At 38.1% G+C, this 13,683-nt stretch overlaps 1 long non-coding RNA gene across 3 annotated transcripts in view; it reads left to right on the top strand.

The window, feature by feature from the left end:
- Positions 1-13,683, top strand: part of LOC112673365 (uncharacterized) — a 114,988-nt gene that overhangs the window by 28,894 nt on the left and 72,411 nt on the right. Inside the window, exons 3-4 of one of the 3 annotated variants that reach the window (XR_007405391.1) lie at positions 1,968-2,343; positions 5,065-5,154. This is a non-coding gene — a long non-coding RNA (uncharacterized LOC112673365). Of the gene's footprint in view, positions 1-1,967; positions 2,344-2,687; positions 2,945-5,064; positions 5,155-13,683 lie in introns of those variants that run through there. The other 2 variants (XR_007405390.1, XR_007405392.1) reach the window with 2 other exon arrangements.

The following is a 13,683-nucleotide window of genomic DNA, read 5'->3' on the forward strand; positions in this document are numbered from 1 at the left end:
GAGAATCCAAGAAAATATATAAAGTTGAATGATGATGATACTGTATCTTCAAATGAAGCTAACTAAGCTGAAATGTGCTTTTTTTTTAAAGAAAAGAAATGCTTTTATTTATTGATTTGAGAGGAAGAGCATGAGTAGGGGTAGGTGCAGAGGGAGAGGGTAAAGCAGATTCCCCACTGAGCAGAGAACTGATGCAGGATTGATCTCAGGACCCTGAGATCATGACCTGAACAGAAGGCAGATGCTTAACCAACTAAGACACCAGGTGCCCCAAAATGTGCTTTTTAAAAGATTGTATTTATTTAATTTAGACAGAGGGGTTGAGAGAGAGAGAGAGGAAGAGAGAGAGAATGCACACTTGTGCAAGAGTGGGGAGAAGCAGAGGGAGAGGGAATCTCAAGTGCACTCCCTGCTGAGTGTGGAGCCTGATGTGGGGCTCAATCAATCTCATGAGGCACCCAGGTGGCTCATTTGGTTGAGCATCCAACTCTTGACCTTGGCTCAAGTCATGATCTCAGGGTGGTTTCTGCAGATAAGATTAAACAATAAACATAAAATAATGTTGATAATGGCATTTTGACGTTTAATACAGGTATGTGTAGCTTAAATAATACACACATGCTCTAATTTAACAGAGAGAGAGAGACCTGGTTGTGCTTTTTCATTTTACTGAAAAAGCTTGTCCTCAACTAAAAGAACCAACAAAGAAATTCAAAATCAAACACCTTTAAATATTATTCCATAAATTCAACCTCCTGACTTTACAAAGCTTCTAGAGAAGTAGGTCAGGGGGAAAATTCAAATTTTCTATTGTAATTACAATTAAAGGACTGTTATTTTTAAAGGAACATTTAATAAAACTGAATTTACATATACCATTTAATGAATGTGTACATTCAAATTTTCTCAGACACATTATTTATATAAAGTTAAATTAATTTTAGAATTATTAGAAAAAAACACAAGTTTAGACTTTCCTTCCTGATAGAGAGTATGTTTTCAGAGGACACACTAGGGAGGGAGTTTCTCTGTTTCCCTTAAAAATTTGTTCTATCAAAAATTCCTGTAAATTTTTCAGAGGTGGCAGAAACATAACATCAGTACAAACCAATTATCCTTTTGAATCATTGCTTTTAAATTTTCTCCACTGTATGATTTTACAAAAGAGAAATATATCCTACTTTCACTTTTAATTGTCTTTAATTTCCCATTAGAACATCATTCCTTTGGCTAAAATATTGGGTTTTTCATTGATAGTTGATGCAGTGGCCTATGCTAACATATAATTTCCTGTCAGTGAGGTATTAAGATCTGCTGAAAAAATTGTAATAAAAATAATTCATTCTAAAGAATAGGTTTTGATAGGAAAAGGGAAAATGAGGTATTAGAGATTTAATGAGAGAGATTTTAACAAAGGAAGCAATCCAGAAATGGTTGGGTTTTGAGAAAATTATAGCAAACCTCATCTACTTTGCAGGCTTAAAATTCAAGGGGCCTGCTAGTGCGAGACCCTGAGGTCATAAATTGGGATTGTAGCCTTTCATGACCCTTGGTGTGAAACCTGGGATGATTTTAAATGTAAACTGATCTCAGGCTCAAGACTATACGGATATGGGAAATTCACTCATCCAACACTAGGATCTTGGGTTCGTGTCCTAAAGTAGATTTATGTAAAAATCAGTAGACCTAGAACAAAAGTTATGGTGGATAACACTGCTTTAATACATAAAAAGGTTTGCTGACATACATTTTTATCGATGGATAGGTTTCTTTCTTTGTGCAAATGAGATCTTCGTTTGGACTGCCAAACATCACACTCAACTCTTCATCTTAAAGTGCCCCCCAAATATATTTCCAATAATTTAAAATACATTTTAATTCAGCAGCAATCAAGGTTTCAGTCGATTTAAAACTACTGCCGTGACTCCTGAAGCAAAATTATACATTTAATATCTCTTGCCTTTCAGATCAGCAAATCCCAGAAGACTCGCTATAAATCTCTCGGCTTCCATCCCGTAATGACTTGGGCAGAAACATTCTGAATTAAACGATGCTGTGACGTGATTTATGTACATCTGGACTTTCAACCCAATGGCTTCCCAGCACTCTATCAATCTTTATAAAGTCCTGGCAATATACTTGAAAAGAATTGCAATGCAGTGAGTTAAAAGCGAGGCCTGGATTTTTGCCAATGTGACAAGATAAGAAGCTGTGTGACCTGGCCCATGCTGTGAAGCTGGTGCCGGAGAAATGATTGCACTTTGGGCTCAGAAGCCCCCTGAGCTCTGCTGCTTGCCCTCTCCAGTCAGCTGCCACAGCTTGAAATGACTACTGCCGGGAAAGGTTAGGAGAAACTTCAATGCTGGGGCTTCTTTGATATTTCTTTCATGACATTAAGTTGAAGCTGCTGGAGCATGGCTTGCATTTTAACCCTGTTAATTTATTCAGATTGGTGCCTCCCTAAACCTATACAATATAATTCAGCAAGCCCGCGGATTGTATTATTGTTCCCAGTATAAGGTAACTCTTACTCCCTATAAGGGGATTAAACCTTCCAGGCCCATGGACCGCAGGCTTGACTATGTGACTTGGTTTGGCTAATGAAATGTAGTCAGAAATGCTAGATGAGCACTGTGAGCAAAAGCTCTATGAGCTGTTGTGGTATTTCACCATCATTCTTTTCCCAGAGGCAGGTCCCAGATGGAGGCTGCTCATTCAACCTGAGTGGGCTCCAGATGAAAGAGCCCAAGCCAACCTATGATTGACATATAAAATGAGCAAGAAGAAAATTCTGTTTTAAGATACTGAGATTTGATGGTAGTAGGTGCCTTTTGTTACTGTAGCATAACTCAGTCTAAGCTGAGTGATAAAATCAGTATTCTTTATAGAAACTATAATAACTTACCAAACATGAATAAACCAAAAAAGCTCAGCAAACTTTTGGCCAATAAGAGTGTTGTCTTATTTCTTGTGATTTGGATTTCTGTACTCCCAGTCTATCCTTTTTATTTGTCCTTTGAAAAATATTGGAGATTGGGCTTGTTGCTTTCAGGAATGCTAGATGCCTGCACCCAAAGGGATCTCTCACTTTCCCTTTTTCTTGACAGAATGGAGGTAGGTCTGGACTCTTAAAGTCCAGAGATATCTCTCTCTCTTACCATTTATCCCCTGATGGCAGCAGTATGCCAGTCACAGTAAACTTCTCAAGTGAAAGCTGATGTCTGGAAAAATTCCTGGGAGAACAGGATAACTCAAATTACTGATCAAGTGCAGAGAAGTATCTGTGGTAGACCAGCTAGACTGGTACAGACTAGGGAAGATGTAATTTTTGGCAAGTCTAGGGTTGTCCAAATCAAAATGGAATGTAATTTGGGGAAGGCCACAAATCATGAAGACCTTAGTTCTAAATTCGGTACCATCTTTAATAACTTATAAACTTCAATGCCTTTTTTATCCCTAAAAATAATGATTGAATGATTGCACAAGTCAGCTTGACTGGGTTTTAATTCCAGCAATGCCAATTACTAGTTGTAAATGCTTGGGAAGCTACTTAAACTTTTCTGTGCTTAAATGGGTTCTGTCAGGAAAGGAGGACAATAATATGACCTATCTCATATGGTCATTGCAAGGATTATACGTGTTAATAGATGCAAAATGCTGAAATCGTTCTATAAGTATTCAATTATTTAAGCTAACTTCATTAGCTACCTTGCCTATCTCTAAAGGCTATAAGACTATGAGTTGCCTAAAAAGAACTTTATGAAATTTATAAAGCATTATTTTTGTTGTTTCTTATTTCACCTTGCTGTACAACATGACTATTTTTTTGTTGATTGTGATTCTTTGAGGGATAGCGATAATTTAGGATGCTAACTAGATTCATTCATGAGGCCAGTATTTTCTTGTGAGACCACTGGGGTAAAAAACAATTTGTAGGGGATCCCTGGGTGGTGCAGCGGTTTGGCGCCTGCCTTTGGCCCAGGGCGCGATCCTGGAGACCCGGGATCGAATCCCACGTCGGGCTCCCGGTGCATGGAGCCTGCTTCTCCCTCTGCCTGTGTCTCTGCCTCTCTCTCTCTCTCTCTCTATCATAAATAAATAAAAATAAAAAAAAAATAAAAAAAAACAATTTGTATCCACAAATCAGTCTTAAAATGCATGCCAAATGTGGTAGAATTTCCACAATTTGGTTGATTATTTGTGTCAAATATTTATCCCAAGGTGACTTCCTTTCTGAACCTGGGCCTCTATTCAAACCATGAAGACTGATTTCAGAAAACTAACGTTAAGATGATGAATCCTATCACAAAGGAAGAAAGAAAAAAAATCCATTCGCTGTGCATAATTCAATGCTGGAAAGATTCTTTGCAATTTATTAACTACCTACATTGCCCTCTTTCTCTCCCCATGGCTACTGCTCCTTTTGAGAACTATTCCAAATTTTACAAGACTTTACTGAAACTTTTCTGTCATTTTATTTTGGGAAGTTAAGGAATTATTTCATTCTAAACCACCCCCTCGCCCCCCCCACCCCCACCCCAATTACTGTGGAATCATTTTACCAAAAGTTGTCGAAATCAGATGCCTCCACCCTGGAGCTTTCCACTTTCCTCTATTTTTATTTATTTATTTTACTTCCTCTATTTTTAAAGACCTCTGTCACAGTGTGTATTTACTTCTGCATGTGGGTTAAGATGTCTTTTCAAGCTAGGTGAGAAATGTCAGAGGTCTATTGAAATAGATATCCTTCCTTATGACAAATGTATGAAATGGACATGGCATTGGCTTGGGACACAAAAATTGAATACTTCAACTCAATGAGTTAATGACAAAGTGATGGTTCAAGCTCAAACAGGAAGTATGAGGAAATGATAATGCCACCTCTTGAAAAATTCAGAAACTGGGGGTATGTTCTTTTCCTGTGTTCTTTCTGGTATTTTTCCCAGAGCATATTCTTCCTTTTGTCTTTTTTGGGGCATTCCACATAGCAATAGCACCACCTATTGACCTATTCCATCTGCTCACTTGCTGTCCTGAAGATTTTGCTAACTGCTCCCATGACAGGTATGAAGAATTCAGCTTATGGTGTCACTGTTACCATCCGACTCGACTCTTGTTTTCTACTAAGCAGCTTTGTTCTACAGCAGCTTTACGGTTAGTTCAATAGCTCATGGCTATTAAAAAGAAATTTTAAGATATGCCATTTCTTAGCTCCTAGACTTTTTCAAAATTTTAAATTGTATAAGTACGATAAGTAACAGATTCTTCCGTCTTTCTCTTACAGTCAGTATAGTGTGAATAAATGAGCCATCCCAGGAGGCATATAAAGTTAACTGCTTAATAACGCTGGCTAATTAACCCAATTCAGCTTTACGTCTTTAACCTCAAGTATTATTTCGGCTTGTAAGAACAGACATAATAGACTTCAAGTTATGGGTTCCTTTTAACTTCCTGTGTAAATGGATCTAGAGAGTGTCCTAGGTGTGTGTGTGTGTGTGTGTGTGTGTAATCTTGGAAGAGAATCTTGGAAGAGCCTTATAAATATATTACTCATGAGGGTAAAGATCCTGCTTGCAGAGGGCATGGAAATTCTCTTTTATTCCTATCTTTGCTGAATTGTGAAATCGATTGACCAGACTAAAAATAAGTCAAGATTGTTTTAAAGTTGGATGTAAAGATCTCCTGACCAAGATTGACTTCTAAAGAAATAATTAAAGTGAGTTCTTACAGTCTCACCACAGCTTCCTGATGTTTGGCTACATATAAACAAATGTCTTGCACATAAGAAGGAACTGATAAATATTTGAACAACAAGGGAAGAGAAGAAGGGATAAGTACAAGGACTATCAGACCATAGTGCATGAACGAAGCCCAAAGTGGAGCCTGAGAAGGGTATCCATGTGTGTATGATGTCCTGAGGGAGACCCCTTAGGTAAAACCCGTAATGAAGGGGATGAAGTAAGATAGCAAGGATGTGACCTTACATAAGGTCTAGTCTCACCTCCATCCTATGGCTGAACTCTGGAGTATAAGCCACATCACAAATGTGTATCCTCGTATTGGTCAGTCATTCGCTGTATGTTTGTCCCTGGTTGCTTAGGGGTAGACTATAACTCCCTGGCAATAAATCTCTTCTAAGAGTTGAGGGCACTTCTCTGGAGAGGGAGCAGCTGGTCACCTTTAGTACATTAGTATCTAATATTCATAGCACCTAAGAAATGGGCACTCTGTTTCCTCTGGGGCATCCAGGTAAAGGCCTTCTCGGTGGGACTCTAAAAGTGTACTTCCACACTGCACCCTTTTGGTTTTAGTTTTATGTTCAAATGCATTCAAGTACACCATCAGTCATTTTAACTTTCCTGTTGCAAGCTAGGTCCTTTATTTCTATTCAACTCTGAATTGATTGGACTTCATCTTCAAGAATTTCCTTTTCCCAAACAGGATTTATGGGCATGATGGCTTGTATATTTGGAATGTTTTGTCTTTACACTTGAAGGATAATTTAGGGGGTATGAAATTCTTGAGTCTCACTTTTTTCTTCTCTGCTTTTCATTAATACTACTTTAGCCTTCCGTTATTATTTCCAAAGAAAAATATGAGGTAAACTAACTTTTCTTTTGTATGTCACTTACCTTTCCTGCCTGTGATTCCCATGTGATTTTTTTAATCCTTAAACTTCTGAAATTTCACCAGGATATATGTTGGCGTCTATGGTAGACAGAGTGGTGCTCCCCACTCCCACCCCAGAAGATGCCCACATCCTAGTTCCTGAAACTTGTTATATTACATGGAAAAGGACCTAAGTAAATGCAGTTAAGGATTTTGAGATAATGAGATTATCCTAGATTATCCAAGCGAGTCCGATTTAATCACAAGAGTCCTTTAAAACATCAGAGAGAATGTGTGAGGATGGAAACTGAGTCAGAAATGTGAAATCACTGCACTGCTGGCTTTGAAAATGAAAGAAGGAGGGATCCCTGGGTGGCTCAGCGGTTTAGCACCTGCCTTTGGCCCAGGGCGCGATCCTGGAGTCCCGGGATCGAATCCCAAGTCGGACTCCGCATGCATGGAGCCTGCTTCTCCCTCTGCCTATGTCTCTGCCTCTCTCTCTCTCTCTGTGTGTGTGTGTGTGTGTGTGTGACTATCATAAAAAAATTAAAAAAAAGAAAATGGAAGAAGCGGCTATGCATCAAGTAATTCAGGCATCTTCTAACAGCTGGAAAAGGCAAGGAAATGATTTTTCCTTACAGTGTTCAGAAGGAATGCAGGCCTGTAGACACCTTAATTTAGATCAGTGAAGCCCATTTTGGACATCTGACTTCCAAAACTCTAAGATAATAAGTTTGTGTTGTTTTAAGCTGCTAAGTTTGGGATAATTTGTTACAGCACCCATAGGAAACTAATACAGTGTCAACCATTACTTCATCTCCTTTGTATGTCTTCCATATCTATCACCTCTTCCTACATTCCTTTTATTTCCTTTTTTTTTTTTTTAAGATTTTATCTATTTATTCATGAAAGACACAGAGAGAGGCAGAGGGAGAAGCAGGCTCCCGGCCAGGAACCTGATGTGGGACTTGGTCTCAGGACCCCAGGATCATGCCCTGAATAGAATCAGGCACCCACTGGGCCACCCACATGTCCCCACAACAATCATTTTCTTTGTTCTTTTTCATTTTGTTTTGTATGATATTCTCAAACCTGACCATTGCAATCCCAATCACATTTTTAGTAGGGATGTTTCAATGTTTGTTACTACTAATATGCCCTTTGTTTCAATAATGCTTTCATATTTCTATTCCATTTTTTCCTTTGACTTGACCAACTAATTTTTCATTTCCTTCTGTTGTCTTGCAACATCCCTGAACTTGTGCACATTTTGATTCCAGGCTGTGTTTTCTTTTTCTTTGTCCTTTCTTTCTTTTTTGAGTCATCATGGTGCATGTCACTTCTTTTAAAATATGGAGAACTATATGTATCCCTGGGATTCCCTTTGTGGGATATTTTTCTTCATCTACTTTTTTACTTTGTTCTTTCCTACCCTCATTTTTATTTGGTAATATCTGCCAAGAGGTGTCACACTTTGTTAAAATAACATTTGTTAAGTGGAGCACAGGGTGCCAGTGGCAAGCTGCTCAACAGGCCACAAGAGAAATAGAAATAGAGAAGTTTGTTACTCATAGGCCCTGGAGAAAGAGCAAAGCATGCTTCTAGGAGTCTCACGTGGTGAGATCAAGGTAGGGTGCAAAAGTGAGGCAAAATATGGGGCACACACCTTTATAAGGTTCCATAGGTGGGGTGATTTAGGTTTTCCAGGCTAAGGCTGGATTGGTTAATTCAAACCCAAACAGCAGGGTTTTATCTAAGGGGCACAGAAAGCATACTGGTACTGGGAGGCAAGGCCAACTGTTGATCACAAGGATTATGGGAAAATTACATCATGAACTTACATTTGCTTGTAATAACTCTGAAGGTTACTATCTAGCATGTACTTGCATGAGGGGCTAGTATCCGTTTAAGGTCGCTGCAGGCCACCTGACCAAACAAAATAGATGCTGAGGTAGCAATGCCCTGGAGTAACCTAGCTAAACTCTGTGAACAGATCTCAAGCTGGTCCCTAACTCTCATTTTGAATAGAGACAGCTATCTGATGGATAATACTATGGCGGGGCGGGGGGGGGAGGGGGTTGTGAGGAAGAAATAAATGCTCTGGGACAATCTGTGGTTCTACCAAGATCTGTTATTTTCAGCATCCTCTCAAAAAATATGTTTGTCCTTGGGCCTTACAAGTATATCCCACAACTAAATACCTGAAATCCAATTTCTCATTAGAAATCCACACTCTCTCTCTTCCTTTAGCATTGCAAGGAGAAGTCTTGCATATGGTATCACCACTGTGGTAATGTATTGCCATTTTAGTGCAGATTTGATAGTTTGGGGTATTATATTTCTTAGTCTGATTTGAGGTTGTAGCTCCTTTTTTTAAAATGCATTTTTAAAAGTTTGTTTATTTAAAATAATCTCTGGGGTACCTGGGTCACTCAGTGGTTGAGCATCTGCCTTTGGTTCAGGTTGTGTTCCCAGGGTCCTAGAATCAAGGACCTGCATCAGGCTCCCCACAGGGAGTCTGCTTCTCCCTCTGCCTATTCTCTGTCTCTCTCTCTCTCTCTCTCTCATGAATACATAAATAAAATCTTTAAAAAAAAAAAAAAGAAAAAAGAAAGTAATCTCTACACCCAATATCAGGCTTGAATTCATGAACCTGAGATCAAGAGTTGCATGCTCTTCTGACTGAGCCAGTCAAGCACCCTCCCCACCTCCTTTCTTTTAACATTTAAAAAAATAGGTATATAATTCACATATCATAAAATTCATCCTTTTAAAGTATAAAATCCACTGTGGTTGGGTTATTATTTTTTTTGTATATTCATGATATTGTATAGTCAACACCACTATCTAATTCCAGAGTATATTATTCCCCCACTCAAAGAAACTTTATACCTGTTAGCAGTCACTCCCAATTAGATTTCCTCCCCCAAGTCCCTGTAAACCACTACTCGACTGTCTATATGGATTTGCTTATTCTGGACATTTCACAGAAGTGGAATATTACAGTATGTGATTTTCTATGGCTTCTTTCACTTCACATGTTTTCATGGATTATTCATGCTGCAACATGAATCGGTACTTGATCTTTATTGCCAAATAATACTTCATTGTTTGGATATACCACATGTTATTACTTCACTCATTTTCTGATGGACATCTGGATTGTTTCCACTTTTTGGCTGTTATGAATAACGATGCTATGAACTTAGCAAACTTTTGTATAGATATGTTTTTAATTTTGCAGTGTACTCTTTTCTTTTTACGGATGGAAACTTTCCCTCTCTGTTAGTCTTTTTCTGGTGTGTTTCAAGAGAGAAGTGAAATTAAAATGCTTTTACTCTTCCAATCTTAATTAGAAATACTCATCTAAACTACAGTTATGAAAACTAAGGTCCAAAATCTTACATAAATTGCTCAGCAGCACCAGACTGTTAACAACAGAGCCCAGAATAGAGGTTTTCTTGACTTTTTCAGGGTGCTTTATTCCCATTTCCCCTTATGTTTCCATAATACCTTGATTCCTTTTTTCCCTGAAATTCTTTGGTTAGCTATTGCTGCATAATAAAATGCCTCAATGATATTGATATAAAACATCAGCCATTTATCAAGTCTCGTGAGCCTTCAGGTCAACTGAGTGGTTTTGCTGATTTGAGCTGGACGTGGTGGGGCTCCCTCATTTATCTTAGTCAGCTGCTGGTTTGCGAGGTGGTTTATTGATCGTTGCTATATTCTTTGACACATTGGGGATCTTGGCTGGGATAATTTATCACTGTTCCTCATGGCCTCTCATCCTCCAGTGCACTAGCCTAGACTTGGTCTCATGGGAAACTCAGGGTTCCATAAGAGAGAAAAAAACACACAAGTTTTCTTGAGGCTCAGACCCTGCATACTATAATTCTCCTGGCCCAACGAAGTCAGAAGGTCAGATCCAGATTCAAAGGTGAAAGTAATAGCTTCCACCTCACCCTGGGAAGAGCTGTAAGCTCATACTGCGAGGGATGTGGATTTGGGGGGTGGAGGGCAGCGGGGGTTAGGGGGTGGGGAATCGGGGCCATTTTGCAATCACTCTACCGCAACCTTGTACTAAGAATTACCTTTTAATGCTTATATAAAAGTTGACAAGGAAGTAACAGAAAATAGTTCAGAGAAATACAAAATTAACACTGGGTATAAACTTCTTACTGGAGTAAAATACCTATTCAGGGCTTTCTACAAACCTTCTCTTCTAGACGAATCAGTATGCCTGCTGTCTTCAAATCTACTCCCTCAGTCTTCTGACCTATACCCCTGTTTTGGTGGTGACTGATCTACAGCATGGCCTTTTTGCCTTTCCAAATTTTTCCCATGCTTCGAGTCTGGCTTCAGACTCTCATTAGCATCCAGAGCATTCCTCTCATAACACATTCATATAATAAATTTACTTGTCTGCCCACCATATCCTGTCCCACTGGACTGAAAACTCCTTGAGAACAGAGGTTTTGCCTAATGCAACTTTGAATCATCTAGCTCAGTGCCTAGCACATAGAAGCAGTGTAACAAATGTTTGTGGAATTTATAAACTAATGCACCCCCTTCAGCACATTGTGATTTTCTCCTATGAGAAACCTTTCAAACCTATGGATGATGAATTGTCTTTATCATTCACTGCATACTTTTCCCTTTGTGATATATTCTATATATGCATATGTATACATACATATATATACATACACAAACACACATATATCTTTATGTATATATACACATATGAATACATATGCATACACACATATTTTTATGTCTTATGTGGTTATTCTATTGCTGTTTAGCCTAATTAACCACCTCATCATAAATAATACTTTAAAAAAAAGATTTTATTTATTTATTTGAAAGAGAGAGAGAGTTAGAGAGAAGGAAATCACAAGTAGGGGGGAGCAGCAGAGGGAGAAGGAGGAGCAGACTGCCCGCTGAACAGGGAGCCTGATGCGAGGCTCCATGTGGGGCTCCATCCCACGAGACCATGACCTGATATGAAGGCAGATGCTTAACTGAATGAGCAACCCAGGTGCCCCATCATAAATAATACTTTTTTATTAAAGTATAGTTTTTAAAAAAATTTTATTTATTTATTCATGAGACAGAGAGAGAGAGGCAGAGACACAGGCAGAGGGAGAAGCAGGCTCCATGCAGGGAGCCCGCATGGGACTCAATCCCGGGTCTCCAGGATCACACCCTAGGCCGAAGGTGGCACTAAACTGCTGAGCCACCGGGGCTCCCCTATTAAAGTATAGTTGACATGCAATATCTTATTAGTCTTAGGTGTACAATATAATGATTCAACATTCACATACATTATAAAATGTTGTCTAGTTGCCATCCATCACCATACAGTTATTACAATATTATTGACTGTATTCTCTAATGTTACTGCCTACCAATCAGTAAGGATACATAAGCCCTTGCAAGATAAGTAAATTGTGGATCAGAGAGCTTAAGACACTTGCTCAAACTTCACTGCTAGGTAGTGGTGGAACTAGATTTCAATTCTAGGTCTGTTGAATGTGAAGCTATTATATATTTTCATTAAAACTCTTCAAAGTATTTGCCTTACAACTAGAAGTTTGTACCTCTTGATTTGCGGTTATAAGATAAATACATTTTGGAAGTGTAATGTACAACATGATGACTATAGTTAACATTGCTGTATGGTACATTTGAAAAATGTTTTAGAGATTAAACCCTAAAAGTTGTTATCACAAGAAAAAGATTTGTAACTATATGAGGTGATGGATGTTACTAAACTTGTGGTAATCATTTTGCAATATATGGATGACAAGTTACTACACTGTAAACTTATACAATGATTATGTCAATTATATCTCAATGGAACTATAAGAAAAAATCCCAGTATTATTGACTATATTCCCTATGCTGTACTTTATGTCTCTGTGATTTATTTATACTATAACTAACTCTAATTCTTCATTTATATTCAATTTTTTCTAAAAATAATTTGAGATGACATGTTTTTCAAAGATACAAAATAGGTCATTATGAGTAAATATTGAAAAGAATGGAGGAACCATTTTAGGGTAGGAACATTTCAGAAACCTGACATATTTTAGTTGCTTTAGCAATTATTTCAAATAAAAGCAAAACTAGAAACCTCATTTTCAGAGAAACTTTTAGGAGGAGTTTATATGGCTTCTTACATGAGGAATATCACAGAATATAATAGATGTCATGTATAAATGTGGTTTTGTAGCATAGGCAGAAATGTGTTTCACATGACTATTTCTCATACTGACCTTCAATTAAACCTAAAGTATTAAACCATAGCTTAATGACAGCTTTTCTGTGGAGAGCTAGGCCAGTTTAGGAGGGTGTGTTTCTGGGGTATACCAACTCAACATAATGATAGGGTTTTAAGAATATAAGCTAAGAAGGAATTTCAAGTTCTTGAAAAATTTGCCCTCAAGTTTCTGTTATGTTGCTTGGTATTGGAAGGTTTCTAAGATCAACATACTTGACACTGGACTCCCTAAAACATGCCAGAAATATAGGTTTTGAACACTAATTAAAATGTGATCTGCAATAAAGTTTAGATACAGATTGCCAGGAGATAATCTTGATATATTTTTATGAAAACAAATTTCATGATGAGGCTCACCATAGAATACAAGAGAGTCAAGAAAATGTTTCCAAAGTATATCTAACCAAGTATATCTTCTCTCATGTCTAACTCACATATTCATTAAGATAAATGTTTATTCCATATATTAAATTCATCTATATTTTCCATAATTTAATAATGTAATCAATGAATCCATGTTGAAAGCAGGAATGAAGGCATCAGGAGGTAGGATTTTGCCAAAATGGGGCTATTGTTGATGGTAGAGATCTATGGAACTAGGAAGATAAATGTGTTGGCTATTTTTTTATTCCCCATCCATTCTCAGCTTTCTCCCCTCTGCTCTGTGTCTCAAGAGGCTGATCATTCTGGATTACATTAGCTGTTTCTCTTGTCAGTTGGTCCTTCCCTGAATTTGACCAATGGGAAGCTCTGCCAGAGATCATGGGAAGAAAAGAGCTGAG

This window comes from Canis lupus, chromosome 24, assembly GCF_003254725.2.
Source record: "Canis lupus dingo isolate Sandy chromosome 24, ASM325472v2, whole genome shotgun sequence".
Lineage (NCBI taxonomy): Eukaryota > Metazoa > Chordata > Mammalia > Carnivora > Canidae > Canis > Canis lupus.